This window comes from Stegostoma tigrinum, chromosome 23 (genome assembly GCF_030684315.1).
Source record: "Stegostoma tigrinum isolate sSteTig4 chromosome 23, sSteTig4.hap1, whole genome shotgun sequence".
Classification (NCBI taxonomy): Eukaryota; Metazoa; Chordata; class Chondrichthyes; order Orectolobiformes; family Stegostomatidae; genus Stegostoma; species Stegostoma tigrinum.
In genome coordinates this window covers 31,054,328-31,070,899 of record NC_081376.1, presented here as the reverse complement: position 1 = coordinate 31,070,899, position 16,572 = coordinate 31,054,328, and positions in this window count along the sequence as shown.

Here is a 16,572-nt window from a genome sequence, read left to right as displayed (position 1 = left end):
GGTTGTACTCAGTTATTTGTTAAACAGAATGGGCACTAGCAGATTCTCATGACTGAGGATTGAAGCCACACCTAAGTCAAGCTTAGGTGGGATAGAGAAGGGATTCCTGTCTGGTGTTTGAGTAGTTGTTGTCTCTGGTTTGTTGTCCGTGCCATGTGCTAGTGAGGCGAGGAATAGGGAGAGAGAGGAGTTGTACACGTGGCTACAGGGATGGTGCAGGAGGGAGGGTTTTGGATTCTTGTATAATTGGGGCTCTTTCTGGGGTAGGTGGGACCTCTACAAGCAAGATGGTCTTCACCTGAACCCAAGGGGTACCACTATCCTGGGGGGGAAATTTGCTAAGACTATTTGGGTGGGTTTAAACTAATTCAGCAGGGGGATGGGACCAAAATTGTAGTTCGAGTATAGAAAAGGTTGAGAGTAGGGTGGTCCGAAATAAAGTTTCAGGGACGCAAGAGGGCACTGGCAAGCTAGAAGTTGGTTTGAAGTATGTCTACTTCGATGCCAGGAGCGTCCGGAATAAGGTGGGTGAACTTGCAGCATGGGTTGGTACCTGGGACTTCGATGTTGTGGCCATTTCGGAGACATGGATAGAGCAGGGACAGGAATGGTTGTTGCAGGTTCCGGGATTTAGATGTTTCAGTAAGAACAGAGAAGATGGTAAAAGAGGGGGAGGTGTGGCATTGTTGGTCAAGGACAGTATTACAGTTGCAGAAAGGATGTTTGGGGACTTGTCAATTGAGGTAGTATGGGCTGAGGTTAGAAACAGGAAAGGAGAGGTCACCCTTTTGGGAGTTTTCTACAGGCCTCCGAATAGTTCCAGGGATGTAGAGGAAAAGATAGCAAAGATGATTCTTGATAGGAGTGAGAGAGACAGGGTAGTCGTCATGGGCGACTTCAACTTTCCAAATTTTGACTGGGAACACTATAGTTCGAGTACTATAGATGGGTCAGTTTTTGTCTAGTGTGTGCAGGAGGGCTTCCTGACACAGTATGTAGATAGGCCAACAAGGGGCGAAGCCACATTAGATTTGGTACTGGGTAATGAGCCCGGCCAGGTGTTAGATTTGGAAGTAGGTGAGCACTTTTTGGTGATAGCTATCACAATTCTGTTATGTTTACTTTAGTGATGGAAAGGGATAGGTGTATACCACTGGGCAAGAGCTATAGCTGGGGGAAAGGCAATTACGATGAGATTAGGCAAGATTTAGGGAGCATAGGATGGGGAAGCAAACTGCGGGGGATGGGCACATTAGAAATGTGGAGCTTATTCAAGGAAAAGCTCCTGTGTGTCCTAGATAAGTATGGACCTGTCAGGCAGGAAGGAAGCTGTAGAGCGCGGGAGCCGTGGTTTACGAAGGAAGTGGAATCTCTGGTCAAGAGAAAGAAGAAGGCTTATGTTAGGATGAGATGTGAAGGTTCAGTTAGGGCGCTTGAGGGCTACGAGGTAGCCAGGAAAGTCCTAAAGAGAGAGCTCAGAAGAGCCAGGAGGAGACATGAGAAGTTGTTGGCGGATAGGATCAGGGTAAACCGTAAGGCTTTCTCTAGGTATTTAAGGAATAAAAGAATGACGGAAGTAAGATTAGGGCCAATCAAGGATAGTAGTGGGAAGTTGTGTGTGGAGTCAGATGAGATAGGGGAAGTGCTAAATGAATATTTTTCAACAGTATTCACTCGAGAAAACGAAAATGTTGTCGAGGAGAATACTGAGATACAGGCTATTAGACTAGGTGGGATTGAGGTTCACAAGGAAGAGGTATTAGAAATCCTACAGAGGGTGAAGATAGATAAGTCCCCGGGTCAGATGGGATTTATCCTCGGATCCTCTGGGAAGCCAGGGAGGAGATTGCCGAACCTTTGGCATTGATCTTTAACTCGTCATTGTCTACAGGAATAGTGCCAGATGACTGGAGGATAGCAAATGTGGTTCCCCTGTTCAAGAAGGGGAGTAGAGACAACCCTGGTAATTATAGACCAGTGAGCCTTACCTCAGTTGTTGGTAAAGTGTTGGAAAAGGTTGTAAGGGGTAGGATTTATAATCATCTAGAAAAGAATAAATTGATTAGGGATAGTCAGCATGGTTTTGTTAAGGGAAGGTCGTGCCTCACAAACCTTATTGAGTTCTTTGAGAAGGTGACCAAACAGGTAGATGAGAGTAAACCGGTTGATGTGGTGTATATGGATTTCAGCAAGGCGTTCGATAAGATTCCCCACAATAGGCTATTGTACAAAATGTGGAAGAATGGGATTGTGGGAGATATAGCAGTTTGGATTGGAAATTGGCTTGCTGAAAGAAGACAGAGGGTGGTAGTTGATGGGAAATGTTCATCCTGGAGACCAGTTACTAGTGGTGTACCGCAAGGATCGGTGTTGGGTCCACTGCTGTTTGTCGTTTTTATAAATGACCTGGATGAGGGCGTAGAAGGATGGGTTAGTAAATTTGCAGACGACACTAAGGTCGGTGGAGTTGTGGATAGTGACGAAGGATGCTGTAGGTTGCAGAGAGACACAGATAAGCTGCAAAGCTGGGTTGAGAGGTGGCAAATGGAGTTTAATGCAGTCAAGTGTGAGGTGATGCACCTTGGTAGGAGTAACTGGAAGGCAAAGTACAGGGCTAATGGTAAGATTCTTAGTAGTGTCGATGAGCAGAGAGATCTCGGTGTCCATGTACACAGGTCCTTGAAAGTTGCCACCCAGGTTGACAGGGCTGTAAAGAACGCATACAGTGTTTTAGCTTTTATTAATAGAGGGATCGAGTTCCGGAACCAAGAGGTTATGGTGAAGCTGTACAAAACCCTGGTGCAGCCGCACTTGGAGTATTGTGTACAGTTCTGGTCACCGCATTATAAGAAGGATGTGGAAGCTTTGGAAAGGGTGCAGAGGAGATTTACTAGGATGTTGCCTGGTATGGAGGGAAAGTCTTACGAGGAAAGGCTGAGGGACTTGAGGCTGTTTTCATCAGAGAGAAGAAGGTTGAGAGGTGACTTAATTGAAACATATAAAATAATCAGAGGGTTAGATAGGGTGGATAGGGAGAGCCTTTTTCCGAGGATGGTGATGGCGAGCATGAGGGGGCATAGCTTAAATTGAGGGGTGAAAGATATAGGACAGATGTCAGAGGTAGTTTCTTTACTCAGAGAGTAGTAAGGGAATAGAACGCTTTGCCTGCAACGGTAGTAGATTCGCCAACTTTAGGTACATTTAAGTTGTCATTGGACAAGCATATGGACATACATGGAATAGTGTAGGCTAGATGGGCTTGAGATCGGTATGACAGTTCGGCACAACATTGAGGGCCGAAGGGCCTGTACTGTGCTGTAATGTTCTATGTTCTATAAGAGTCTGTTTCCATGCTCTTTGATAGAGTTAGCTGACGTGGACTGGGCATGTAGATTAGCAGTAAAGACAATCAGCAATCAGTGGAACTCATTTAAAGTGGTCATTCATAACTCAGCAAAACCTATCCCAGTAAGGAGGAAAGATTCTAAGAGAAGGATAAACCAATCATGGCTAACCAAGGAAGTTAAGGAAACTATTAAGTTGAAAGAAAATGCATACAAGGAGGCAACAATCAGTGATAGCCCAAAGACTGGGAAAATTCAGAGCCTAGGAAAGGAAGACTAAAATCAAAGAGAGAAGAAATAAACAATGAGGTGAAATGAACAAGGAATATAAACGTTCATAATAAGACCTTCCTTAAAAAAGAAGAGTGAGGTCAAAGTGAGTATAGACCCCTGAGAAAATGAATGTGGGGAGATGGTTATACGGAACGAAGAAATGGAAGAAGAGCAGTTAAACGAATATTTTACATCAGTCTTTATGGTGGAAAATATTACAAACATCACGTTGAAGAATATTTGGGATGACTTAAGTACCATCACCATCGTTAGAGAAATCGTATAAAACAAGTTAATCGGGCTAAAGGCAGATAGATGCTTTGGTCCCAATGGTTTTGATTAGGGATAGCATTACAGCTGTACTTAGGGAGGATATTCCTGGGAATATGTCCAGGGAAGTTAATTGGAACTGAGAAATAAGCAATGGATGATCACCTTATAAGGATTCTACTACAGATATCCCAGTAGTCAGCGGGAAATTGAGAAAGAAAATTGTAAGGAGATCTCAGTTATCTGTAAGAATAATAAGGTGGCTGGGGTAGGGGATTTTAATTTTGCAAACATAGACTGGAATTGCCATGGTATTAAAAGTTTGGATGGAGAAAGATTTGTTAAGTCTGTACAAGAAAATTTTCTGATTCAGTATGTGGATGTATCTACTAGAAAAAGTGCAAAAAAACTTGACTTACTTTTGGGAAATAAGGCAGGGCAGGTGACTGAGTTTTCAGCGGGGCAGTACTTTGAGGCCAGCCACCAGAATTCTATTAGTTTTAAAATAGTGATGGAAAAGGATAGACCTGATCTAAAAGTTACATTTGTAAGCTGGGTGGCACGGTGGCTCAGTGGTTAGCACTGCTGCCTCACAGTGCCAGGGACCCGGGTTTGATTCCATCCTCGGGCAACTGTCTGTGTAGAGTTTGCACCTTCTCCCTGTGTCTGCATGGGTTTCCTCTGAGTGGTCTGGTTTCCTCCCACCGTCCAAAGATGTGCAGGTTACGTGGATTGGCTAAATTGCTCACAGTGTTCAGGGAAGTGTAAGTTAGGTTGGTTATAGGGGGATGGGTCTGAGTGGGATGTTCTGAGGGCTGAAGGGCCTGTTTCTGCACTGTAGAGGTTCTGTGGTATTCTGTAGGTATTAGTTGAATGGGCAGATGTTTGCAGGTACAGGGACAGCTGGAAAATGGGAAACCTTCAAAAATAAGATAACAAGAGTCCAGGGATAGTATGTTCGTGTTAGGGTGAGTAGCAAGGTTGGTAGATGTAGGAAATGCTGGATCACAGCAGATATTGAAGTTTTGGTCATGAAAAAGAAGGAAGCATATGTCATGTACAGATGGCAGAGATCGACAGCAGACATTGAAGTTTTGGTCATGAAAAAGAAGGAAGCATATGTCATGTATAGACGGCAGAGATCGAGTGAATCCTTACAAGAGTATAAATGCAGTAGAGAGTATACATAAGAGGGAAATCAGGAGGGCAAAAAGGGGGCATGACATTGCTTTGGCAAATAAGGCTAAGGAGAATCCAAAGGGATTTTATAAATACATTAAGGACAAAAGGGTAGATAGGGAGAAAATAGGACCCCTGAAAGAAAAGCAAGGCTGGATATGTGTGGAACTGTAGGATATAGGTGGGATGCTAAACAAGTATCTTACATCAGTGTTTACAGTTGAGAAGGATATGGAAGATATAGAATGTCAGGAAATAGATAGTACCATTTTGAAAAATGTCCATATCACAGAGGAGGAGGTGCTGGACAGCTTAAAAAGTGTAAAGATGGATAAATCCCCAAAACTTGAATGGGTGTACCCTAGAACATTGTGGTAAGCGACGGAAGTGATTGGTGGGCCCGTGACTGAGATATTTATATCATCGATAGCCACAGATGAGGTGTTGGAAGACTGGAGATTGGTTGACAAGGTGCCACTATTTAAGAAAAGGAGACTATAGACTGGTGAGCCTGACATCGGTAGTGGGCAAATTTTTGGAGAGAACCCTGAGGGACAGGATTTACATGTATTTGGAAAGGCAAGGACTGCTAAGGGACAGTCAACATGGCTTTGTCTGTGGCAAATCGTGTCGCACGAACTTGATTGAGGTTTTTGAAAAAATAATGAAGGGGATTAATGAAGGCAGAGTAGTGGACGTGTTCTATATGGACTTCAGTAAGGTGTTCGACAAGTTTCCTCATGGACTAGTTAGCAAGGTTAGATCACATGGAATACAGGGAGAACTAGACATTTGGATACAAAATTGGCTCAAAGGTAGAAGGCAGAGGATGGTGGTGGAGGGTTGCTTTTCAGACTGGAGGCCCATGACAAGTGGTGTGCCACAAAGTGATGCTGGGTCCACATCTTTTCATCACTTATATATTGGATGTGAACGTAGGAGGTACGGTTAGTAAGTTTATAGATGACATTAAAATTGTAGATTTAGTTTACAGTGAAGAAGGTTACCTCAGAGTACAATGAGCTCTTGATCAGATGGGCCAATGGGCTGAGTGGCAGATGGAGGTTAATTTAGGTAAATATGAGGTGTTACATTTTGGTAAGGCAAATCAGGACAGGACTTGTACATTTAATAGTAAAGTCCTGCAGAATGTTGGTGAACAAAGAGACCTTGGAGTGCAGGTTCATAGTTCCTTGAAAGTGAAGTCACAGGTAGATGGGATAGTGAACAAGGCATTTGGTATGCTTGCCTTTATTGGTCAGTGTATTGAGTAATAGGAGTTAGCAAGTCGTGTTTCACCTGTATAGGACATTGGTTAGGCCACTTTTGGAATACTGTGTGCAATTCTGCTCTCCCTGCCATAGGAAGAATGTTGTGAAACTTGAAAGGACACAGAAAAGATTCACAGGGATGTTGCCAGGGTTGGAGGGTTTGAGCTATAGGAAGAGGCTGGTTAGACCGGGGCTATTTTTCCTGGAGCTTCGGAGGCTGAGGGGTGACCTTATAGAGGTTTATAAAATCATGAGGATCATGGATAAGGTAAAAAGACAAAGGTCTTTTCCCCAGTGGGGGAATCCAAAACTACAGGGCATAGGTTTAAATTGAGAGGGGAAAGATTTAAAAGAGACCTAAGGGGCAAATTCTTCAGGCAGAGGGTGTTGCGTGTATGGAATGAGTTGCCAGAGGAAGAGGTGGAGGCTGGTACAATGACTGCATTTAAAAGGCAACAGGATGAGTGTACGAATAGGAAGGGATTAGAGGGATATGGGCCGAAGGCTGGCACGTGGGTCTAAATTTATCTAGTATATCTAGTCAGCATGGACAAGTTGGACCAAAGGGTCTGTTTCTATACTATACATCTCTATGACTTGCTTCTGAGAATCCTGAAAGAGGTAGCCACAGAGATAGTGGATGTATTTGTTGTAATTTTCGAAAATCTCTTGGATTCTGAAGAAGTACCTAAAGATTGGAAAACTGCTAAACTGGCACCCATATTCAAAACAGGAGGGAGGCAAGACATGAATAACTGTAGGCCGATTAGCTTAACATCTATTGTTGGGAGAATATTGGAATCAATTATTATGAAAGTAACAGCAGAACACTTGGACAAGCATAATCTAATGAAACAGAATCAGCATGGTTTCATGAGAGGAAAATTGTGTCTAATTAAAATTTATTGTTTGGCAGTAAACAGTGAATGGAGATAAGGGGTGCCTTTACAGATTTGCTCTTTGTGACCAGTGGAATTTCACAGGGATCAGTGCAAAGCAAAAGGAATTGGTAGCGGGAAGATGAATTATTTAACATTTGAAACTATTTTTGCATAAGCAAACTTGTCTCATGGATTTTAAGAACTGTAAATATATTGACAACATTTGTGAATAACCCTTATATTTGGGATAGAACATAGAAAGTAGGAGGGGCAGGAATACATTTGACACTTCAAGCTGGCTCTGATGTTCAAAATAATTGTGGCTGATCATCCAGCGTTCCTGCTTTTTCTTCAAATCTTTGATCCCTTTAGCCCTGAAGACTGCATCCATTGTACCCGGTGCGGCTTCCTCTACATTGGGGAAACCAAGCGGAGGCTTGGGGACCGCTTTGCAGAACACCTCCGCTCAGTTCGCAACAAACAACTGCACCTCCCAGTCGCAAACCATTTCCACTCCCCCTCCCATTCTCTAGATGACATGTCCATCATGGGCCTCCTGCACTGCCACAATGATGCCACCTGAAGGTTGCAGGAACAGCAACTCATATTCCGCTTGGGAACCCTGCAGTCCAATGGTATCAATGTGGACTTCACCAGTTTCAAAATCTCCCCTTCCCCTACTGCATCCCTAAACCAGCCCAGTTCGTCCCCTCCCCCCACTGCACCACACAAACAGCCCAGCTCTTCCCCCCCACCCACTGCATCCCAAAACCAGTCCAACCTGTCTCTGCCTCCCTAACCGGTTCTTCCTCTCACCCATCCCTTCCTCCCACCCCAAGCCGCACCTCCAGCTACCTACTAACCTCATCCCACCTCCTTGACCTGTCCGTCTTCCCTGGACAGACCTATCCCCTCCCTACCTCCCCTATACTCTCTCCACCTATCTTCTTTACTCTCCATCTTCGGTCCGCCTCCCCCTCTCTCCCTATTTATTCCAGTTCCCTCTCTCCATCCCCCTCTCTGATGAAGGGTCTAGGCCCGAAACGTCAGCTTTTGTGCTCCTGAGATGCTGCTTGGCCTGCTGTGTTCATCCAGCCTCACATTTTATTATCTTGGAATTCTCCAGCATCTGCAGTTCCCATTATCTCTCAAGAACTAAATCCAGCTTGTTTTTGAAAACATTAAGTGTTTCGGGCTTAACTGCTTTCTGTTGCAGGTAATTGCACAAGCTTACCACTCTCTGGGTGAAGCAATTTCTCCTCATCTCAGTCCTAAATGGCCTACCTGCATATGCCTTAACTGCGACCCCTACATCTGGACTCCCTGGCAATCGGGGACATCCTTTCTGTGTTTACCCTGCCCAGGCCTGATTGAATGTTATAGGTTTCTATGAGATCCCTCTTTCATTCTTTTAAACATGAGTGAATATCGTTCTAACTGATCTAATCTCTCTTCATACATCCATCCTGCTATTCCAAGAATCAGTTGGGTAAACCTTTGTTTACATAGTCTTAACATCCTTCCTCAGAATAAGAGACCCAAAAACTACACACAATAGCCCAGGATTTGTTTAGGTCTGATACCCACATAGCGGGTGTATGGAATACTTTTTTCCTTGCACTTACTCTAGTGGAGCTGACTGATTAGATGTTGCCTTTATCAGGGAAGGGAAATAAAGGAATAGGAAAGGAACAAAGAAAGATCATTTCAGCTATTCCACAGAATACCTTCTGATACACAGCAAACAACATTTAGCCATCTCTGACCCGAGTTGCACAAGCAATAATGTTTTATTATGATGTCGTCACAAGGGGGCAGCGATGCAGCATTGATGAGATGTTTGAGCCAGGGCTTCTACTTCAGCTGAACAAAAACTGAAGTTTGAGGATTTAATACAAAAAATATAAAGCAAAACATTTAAGTTAAGCTTTTTTTATCCTATTAAACATTGCACATGATTTGCTTAATGATTCAACAAAAAGGTCTGTCGGTTTTGTGGAATGTTCATGAGGAGCCGGTGTTGGACCGGGGTGGACAAAGTCAGAAATCACACAACACCAGGTTATAGCCCAGGATAATAAAATGTGAGGCTGGATGAACACAGCAGGCCCAGCAGCATCTCAGGAGCACAAAAGCTGATGTTTCGGGCCTAGACCCTTCATCAGAGAGCCTGTGCTCCTGAGATGCTGCTGGGCCTGCTGCGTTCATCCAGCCTCACATTTTATTGTCTTGGATTCTCCAGCATCTGCAGTTCCCATTATCACATCACCAGGTTATAGCCCAACAGGTTTATTTGAAAGCACAGGCTTTTGGACCCTCTGTCCTTCTTCAAGCGTTAGCAAGAGAGGTAATATCAGACGCAGAATTTATGAGCAAAAAATCAAATGTTCACACCATTGATGAGGATATACTAGACAAACCTAAGATGCTGTTAAATCTTTAATCAGATTGAAGGTTTTAATTTATTATATGTATATGTAAATCCCCAAATTCCTTTCAAGTAAGTCATGGTCCTGAGAGAATGAAAGGTTTTGTCAGTGCAAAGAAGAGGTGACATTTTAGTTCAGACGCTGCATGTTAGGTATGAGACCTTGTTTAGAATCTGGTTGTGTTTTCATTTAGAGTCAGATTAGTTTTATTTTTAAAATAGCAATTTATAAAACATCATACTGACTGTCTATAAATTGTATGCTTTTTGACCAAAACAAAAGTTTGTGTGTGTGTGTGTGTGTGTGTGTGTGTGTGTGAGTGTGTGTGTGTGTGTGTGTGTGTGTGTGTGTGTCTCAGTGAAGGAGAGAGAGTGTGTAGTGTGTTCAGACCACCCTCATGGGTACCCAACCTGGCTATCAGCCTCTGCTCGGTGACTCTGCATTGTTGTATCTCAAAGTCCATCTTGGAAGATGTTTACCCAAAGATCTGAGGCTGAATGTCCTTGACCACTGAAGTGCTCCCCCACGGGGAGAGAACATCCCTGTTTGACAATTAATGCGCGGTGCCCATTCATCCATTGTTGTAGCATCTGCATGGTTTTGCCAATATACCATGCCTTGGGGAATCCTGGCCTGCAGAGTATGAGAAAGACAACGGTGGCCAAGTTACATGAGTATCTGCCGTGCATGTGGTGAGTGGTGTTCCCAATTGTTATGGTAATGTCCAAGTCGATGATCTGACATGTCTTGCAAAGGTTGCTATGACAGGTTTGTATAGTGTTGTGGTCAATGTTGTCCTGAAGGCTGGGTAGTTTGCTGCGAACAATGGTCTGTAAGGTTTGGTGGTTGTTTGAAGGTGAGAAGTGGAGGTGTGGGGAAGATCTTGGTGAGGTGCTCATCATCATCGATAATGTGTTGAAGGCTGCAAAGAAAATGACGTAGTTTCTCTGCTTCCGGGAAGTAGGGGACAATGAACGATACCCTATTGGACATATTCTGTGTCTGTCTTCTGAGAAGGTCATCACGGTTTTTTGCTGTGGCACATTGGAACCAAAGATAAAATTGAGAATTTTCCAAAGGCTGAGAAGCTAGGAGCTGAAGAGATGGACATAACTAGCTTAAAACTAGGTAACAGGTACAAAAAGCAATTAAAAACTGTTGGAATGTGAGCTTACCTCAAAGACTTGGTTACAAATGGGAGAAGATGATACTGCAGCTATGCAGAATTTCAGTCAGACTTTGTGTTGAATAAATGCATTCAGTTCTGGTTATCAAACCTCACGAAGGGATATTGGGATAGTAGGAATTGCTGATGCTAGAGAATCTGAGATAACACGGTGTGAAGCTGGATGAACACAGCAGGCCAAGCAGCATCAGAGGAGCAGGAAAGCTTGACATTTTGGGTCGGGACCCTTCTTCAGAAATAGGGGAAGGGAAGGGGATTCTGAAATAAATGGGCAGACATGGGGAGGTGGATAGAAGATGGATAAAGGAGAGGATAGGGTGAGGGGAGACAGACAGGTCAAAGAGGCGGGATTAGAGCCAGTGAATGTAGGTGGGGAGTTAGTGGGGGATAGATCAGTCCAGGAAGGACGGACAGGTCGGCGGGTGGGATGAGGTTACTGGGTAGGGGATGGGGGTGGGGCTTAAGGTGGGAGGAATGGTTAGGGAGGCGGGGACTAGCTGGGCTGGTTTTTACATGTGGCTGTGGGAGGGGAGATTTTGAAGCTTGTGAAGTCCACATTGATACTCTTGGGCTACAGGGTTCCCAAGCAAAGTATGAGATGCTGTTCCTGCATCTTTCGGGTGGCATCATTGTGGCAATGCAGGAGGCCCAGGATGGACATGTCGTCCAAGGAGTGGGGGGGGGGGGCACGGGAATTGAAATGGTTCACGACTGGGAGGTGTAGTTGTTTGTTGCGAACAGAGCGTAGGTGTTTGGCAAAGTTGTCCCTAAGCCCCTCCCCCATCCCCTACCCACTAACCTCATCTTGCCCCCCTGACCTGTGTATACATTAAACATTGTTCAACGCCATTTGTGATTCCTCAGACACTGAAGCAGTGCATGTTCAAATGTAACAAGATCAGAAAAGTATCTAGCCTTGGGCTGACAGGTGGAAGTAACAGTCATGCCACACAAGTGCCAGGCAATGACCATGTCCAACAACAGGTAATTTAACCATTGTTCCTTGACATACAATGATTTTATCATCACTGAATCTCCAGCTCTCAACATCCTGGGGTTTATCATTGACCAGAAACGCAACAGGACTCACCACAAAGCATAGTGGCTACTGGAGCAAGTCAGAGGCTAGAAATACGACAGCAAATAACCCAAAGCCTGATGTCCCAGAGCCTGCCCAACATCTACAGGCTACAACTCTGGAGTGTGATGGAATACTTCCCACTTGTCTGGATGGCTGCAGCTCCAGCAACACTCACGAAGTTTGACACCATCCAGGACAATGCAGCCAGCTAGATTGACACCACATTCTCAAATATCCACTCCTTCCACCACCAACGCTCAGTGGTAGCAGTATGTACTATCTATAAGATGCACTGCAGAAATTCACTGAAGATCCTCAGACAGCACCTTCTAAAACCATCCAGAAGGACAAAGGCAGCACATACATGTGAACACCATCAGCTGCAAGTACCCCTCCAAGCCACTGAATTGCAAATATATCCCTGCTTCTTCACTGTTGTTGCGTTAAATTCCTGGAATTCCCTCTCTAAGGGCATTGTGAGTCAACTCACAGCAGGTGGACTGCAGCTGCTCACCAATGCAGCTCACCAATACCTTCTCAAGGGCAGCAATAAATGCTGGCCAGCCAGTGATGCCCAAATCCCATGTCTGAAAATAAACAAAAATGTTTGCTCAGTTTTATCCATCAACATTTCCATTTTTAGGGAGCTGACTCTCTGTAGAAGTTCTTTATGTTTTTGGATTTTGTGGCACTTCTACCAATGGATGATCAGCAGAACAACCGAGGAGTTCAATCCTGTGGTTCTAGACTCAATTCCATGAGCTGTCCAAGAGTTTCTTAAAACACAATGTATTCAGACTTTGAATAATCCTTTGACAAAATGGGGATTTAGAGGATATTAATAAAACCAAATTTTGCTAAAACTTTGACAGAACTGATTAATGAGCCAAATCAATTTTGTAAACTGTTTTAGAGACCTTAGAAATTTTAATGTTTGCACTTTCAAGAATTAATTATTTCATGTTTGCCAGTTTTCGTGTTCCAGCTTGTTTAAAAGAAATCAGAGGAGTACTGAGAATGGTGTGGGCTCAAATTACCCCAGAGTAGCATCTGAGTGTTTGGGTGGAGACATGTGTTGTTAACTGACTTGGTGATGCTGTGCTGCTGGGTGATCCGCATGATTTTGAGGACTCCATTTCATTGACATTTGGACAATGACTTGCTGCTCATAAACAGGCATAAAGGGATGCAATGTTAGCTGTCCAGGTTGACCTTCGGCCTTAAGGAATGTAGAATCTGATGTGGGGGTGTTCATGTGATATGATAATGGAGGAGTGAAGAACCAGAGTGGTATAGACCGTATTGACTTTGTGGAGATTAGTAGGGCACTGATGCTCAAGTCTGGAGGTAACAGACGTTTATCTGAGGGTGTTAGCAGAGGATATACGGAGATGAAGAAATATTAGTGGTGAATGCTGTTGATCGTAGTGCTGGAGTGGATGTGAACTTCAGTAGAAAGACTATTTAGTAGATTGATGATTCAGTGGAAGAGTTAGGACATTAATGGGTTGCACTTTGGTGGAAGTGATAATCAATAGAAAGACTGGTTTTTAAGATCATATTGACATCTTATTTTTGATATATTTAAATTTAATGAAATGTAGTACATTGTTGTGTTCATTTCCCAATAATCTGTAATTATCAGGTGACAAATTTCTGTTCCCATGTTCAAACCCATCTGTTAACTGACTCTCAAGACTCAGGTATCCACAAACATCCTTTGAATCAATGCTGGAAAAGCTTCTTAATAGACTTCTCAGGATCTGATATTTGCTGGGGCCCACAAGTTATGCTGTTACTTTTCTAAAGGAATTTTCTTTTTTGTTTAATTCTATTCCTTCATGCCCAGTGCCAGGTCCTACAAGGCAGGTTGATGGTTTGGGAAATGTTGAAAGGGATAAAATCAGGTACTGTTTCTTTTACTTTCTATTTGATTTTTAAATCCTAACCCTCTGCTAAAGTAGTCTTCATGACTACAGGTAGTACTTTGCCTTCGCAGGAATTCTTCATATGTGATTGTGCTTTCCAGCTTTCCACCTCTGTAATGTTTAACTTCTGTGGCACTGGGATAGAGAAGAGGTTTACTGTGGGGTGGATGAGGTTTTAAAGATTACCTCACATTACAAGTTTTCTCAATCAATATCTTGAAAAAGGATAACTCTTAAAATATTAATATTTGAGTATAAAGGAGAAGTGGAACTCAGGCATGTGGTGCAGTAAGTCCTAGATTTTGAGGGCTGAATCTTATCACATTTTGGCAAAAGTTTTGTCAAGTTCCATGAAATGTTATTGTCCATGAGGCTTGTGAGTTTTCTCATACTATCATCCCAAAATTACCTTTTTCGTTACTTACCATAGAACGACTGTGCCCATCGACTGGTGCTAGCCTGATTCTTCTACTCTAGCTTTAAGTCAATGGACATTCAGTAGCAGCAGTGTGTACTATCTACAAAATATTCTGCAGAAATTTATCAAGGGTCCTTAGATTGAACACCACCTTCCAAACCCTCAACCATTACTATCTATGAGGACAAGGGCAGGGGATACATGGGGACACCACCACTTGTTAGTTCCCCTGCTAGCCATTTAACATCCAGACTTTGAAATATATCACCGTTCTTTCAGCCAAGCTGTGTAATAATCTTAGAGCACCCTTCTAGGTGGCATTGTGGATGTACCTACTCAAAATGGTCTGCAATGTTTTAGGAACAAAGTTCACCAGGGCCAAATGTCAAAGGGTATTAGAGATGTGCAATAAACCCTGCCCAGCCAATGATGCCTACTTACTGTGCGTGAATGAAAAAATGTTTGCTGTGTATGCCATTGGCACGTGCTGTAGATATGATAACCATGACAAGCTTTCTGGCTTTGTGGCTTTGCTAAAGAATAAGGCAAAGCAGGGGTGTTAGGAGCATCCAGGTAGGCACTAAATGAAAGATTGCTAAGAGTACAAGCGAGCAGCCCTGAAATAGAGTCTGTTCCCGTCCAAATGCACAGATTGTCCTTGTAGTGGTGTCTGGTTTCTACTTGGTGCATGGTAAAATGGGAACCTGCATATTGTTGAGGTGAGGGTAGATGGTGATGAGGGTGATAATGAGCAATACCCTTCATTAATAGGCCTCTTTGCCACTCATAAGCGAGAATCTCACCTTGACGTACAGAACTCTGTTGGAAAATGTGACTTGTTGAGAAATGCCTCTCTGGACTTTTCATGCGACTCTCCCAAATTTTTCACTATAACCCACATTATTTGGGGCTTTGGAAAATTCTGTTTCAGTGTTTGTCAAGCAAACTGCTCTCAGCAGGAAGATTTTGGGAATATTATTTCATACCTCAAGACTCTTGAGCAGTAGCTTGGAAACTCATCCAAGGAGTGCTCCTGACGAGATGGCATGTGTCCTTGCTTGATAGATATGGGATCAGCTTTGATGTGCTTCATGGTAGATTAGCGAACTATAGCTGTCTGTGTTTACACAGGAATAATGGACACTTCAGGGAGTTACTGGAGAGCTCACAATGTAGTAAAATGCCCTTAGGAGAGTGTGAAGAAAGAAAATTGGCAAATAAAATCGACAAGACAAAAGCATGAATAACTTCTCTGTATAAAAACAGCACAAGCACTGTCACATTCTTTCCCCTTTCAAAGAAGGAAAGAAAATTAAAAAAAAACAATTGATTTTGTGCAATCATCTTGTATTCTTCATAGTTCCAAGCTATGAAATTTACAAGAGGCAGTTTCTTTAATTAAATAGAACAGATTAATTTTAACAGTGAAAAGTCTTACAATGTATTGTGCTATTTGTTGTGTCCCTCCAAACTGAAAATTAATTGAAATTTTCTCCTTTTGCTTTCAGCTTCAGGCTTATGTATTTTACAAAAACGAGGTCTTATTTGCAATTTTGTTTGTGATGAAGATGTCTTTATCGGTTGGGCTAGGTGTCAGTTGGACTCATTTCAATGTTAACTCTAACAGCGCTGTCAAATTATAATAATGAATGGGTTATGGGTTCATTAGAAGGCAGGGAAGGCTGCTTGAAGTTCAGCAGTTTCCAAATAGTCTTCATAATTATCTCTGATTGCACCTTTGATTAATAGAGCTGACTGCTGCAGTTGAATCCTTAGAATGTATTTCTATAAATAGATTACCATCTGAACAAAATTCTCAATCACTGTACTGAATAAACATTGACTGCTCAATATTTCAAAGAACAGAACAAGTATGACCCAGCAGTCTTTTATTGAAAGATGATTGCCTTTGGGGATCCCTGGGATTTGACCAGAATCTTTTTGCATCAAATGCTTGCTCATTACTTGTTTAGGATTCATATTTTTGGACAGGTGATTGCAGCCAAAATCGCTGTAGTACTTCAATTAAATTATGCGGCCACTTGCATTTTATCAGAGAATTACAGTCAGTCATCCAGTCTCAATCATCCTGTTGTCAATTCTTAATCATTTACCACTGACAGGACAGGGTGAAGTTTTCTGTTCTGTGTTGTTGCTAATGGGTGTCTTTATCAGTCCTTGGACCATAAATACAGATTAGACAGGTTTCTTTTAAAAATGATGTGTTAAGATAAAATGTATGTTTCGGAATCTAGTTGTCACAGTGCTTGCCATTTTTTTCAGTGCTCACCAACCCATTCTGGGACTTTTCT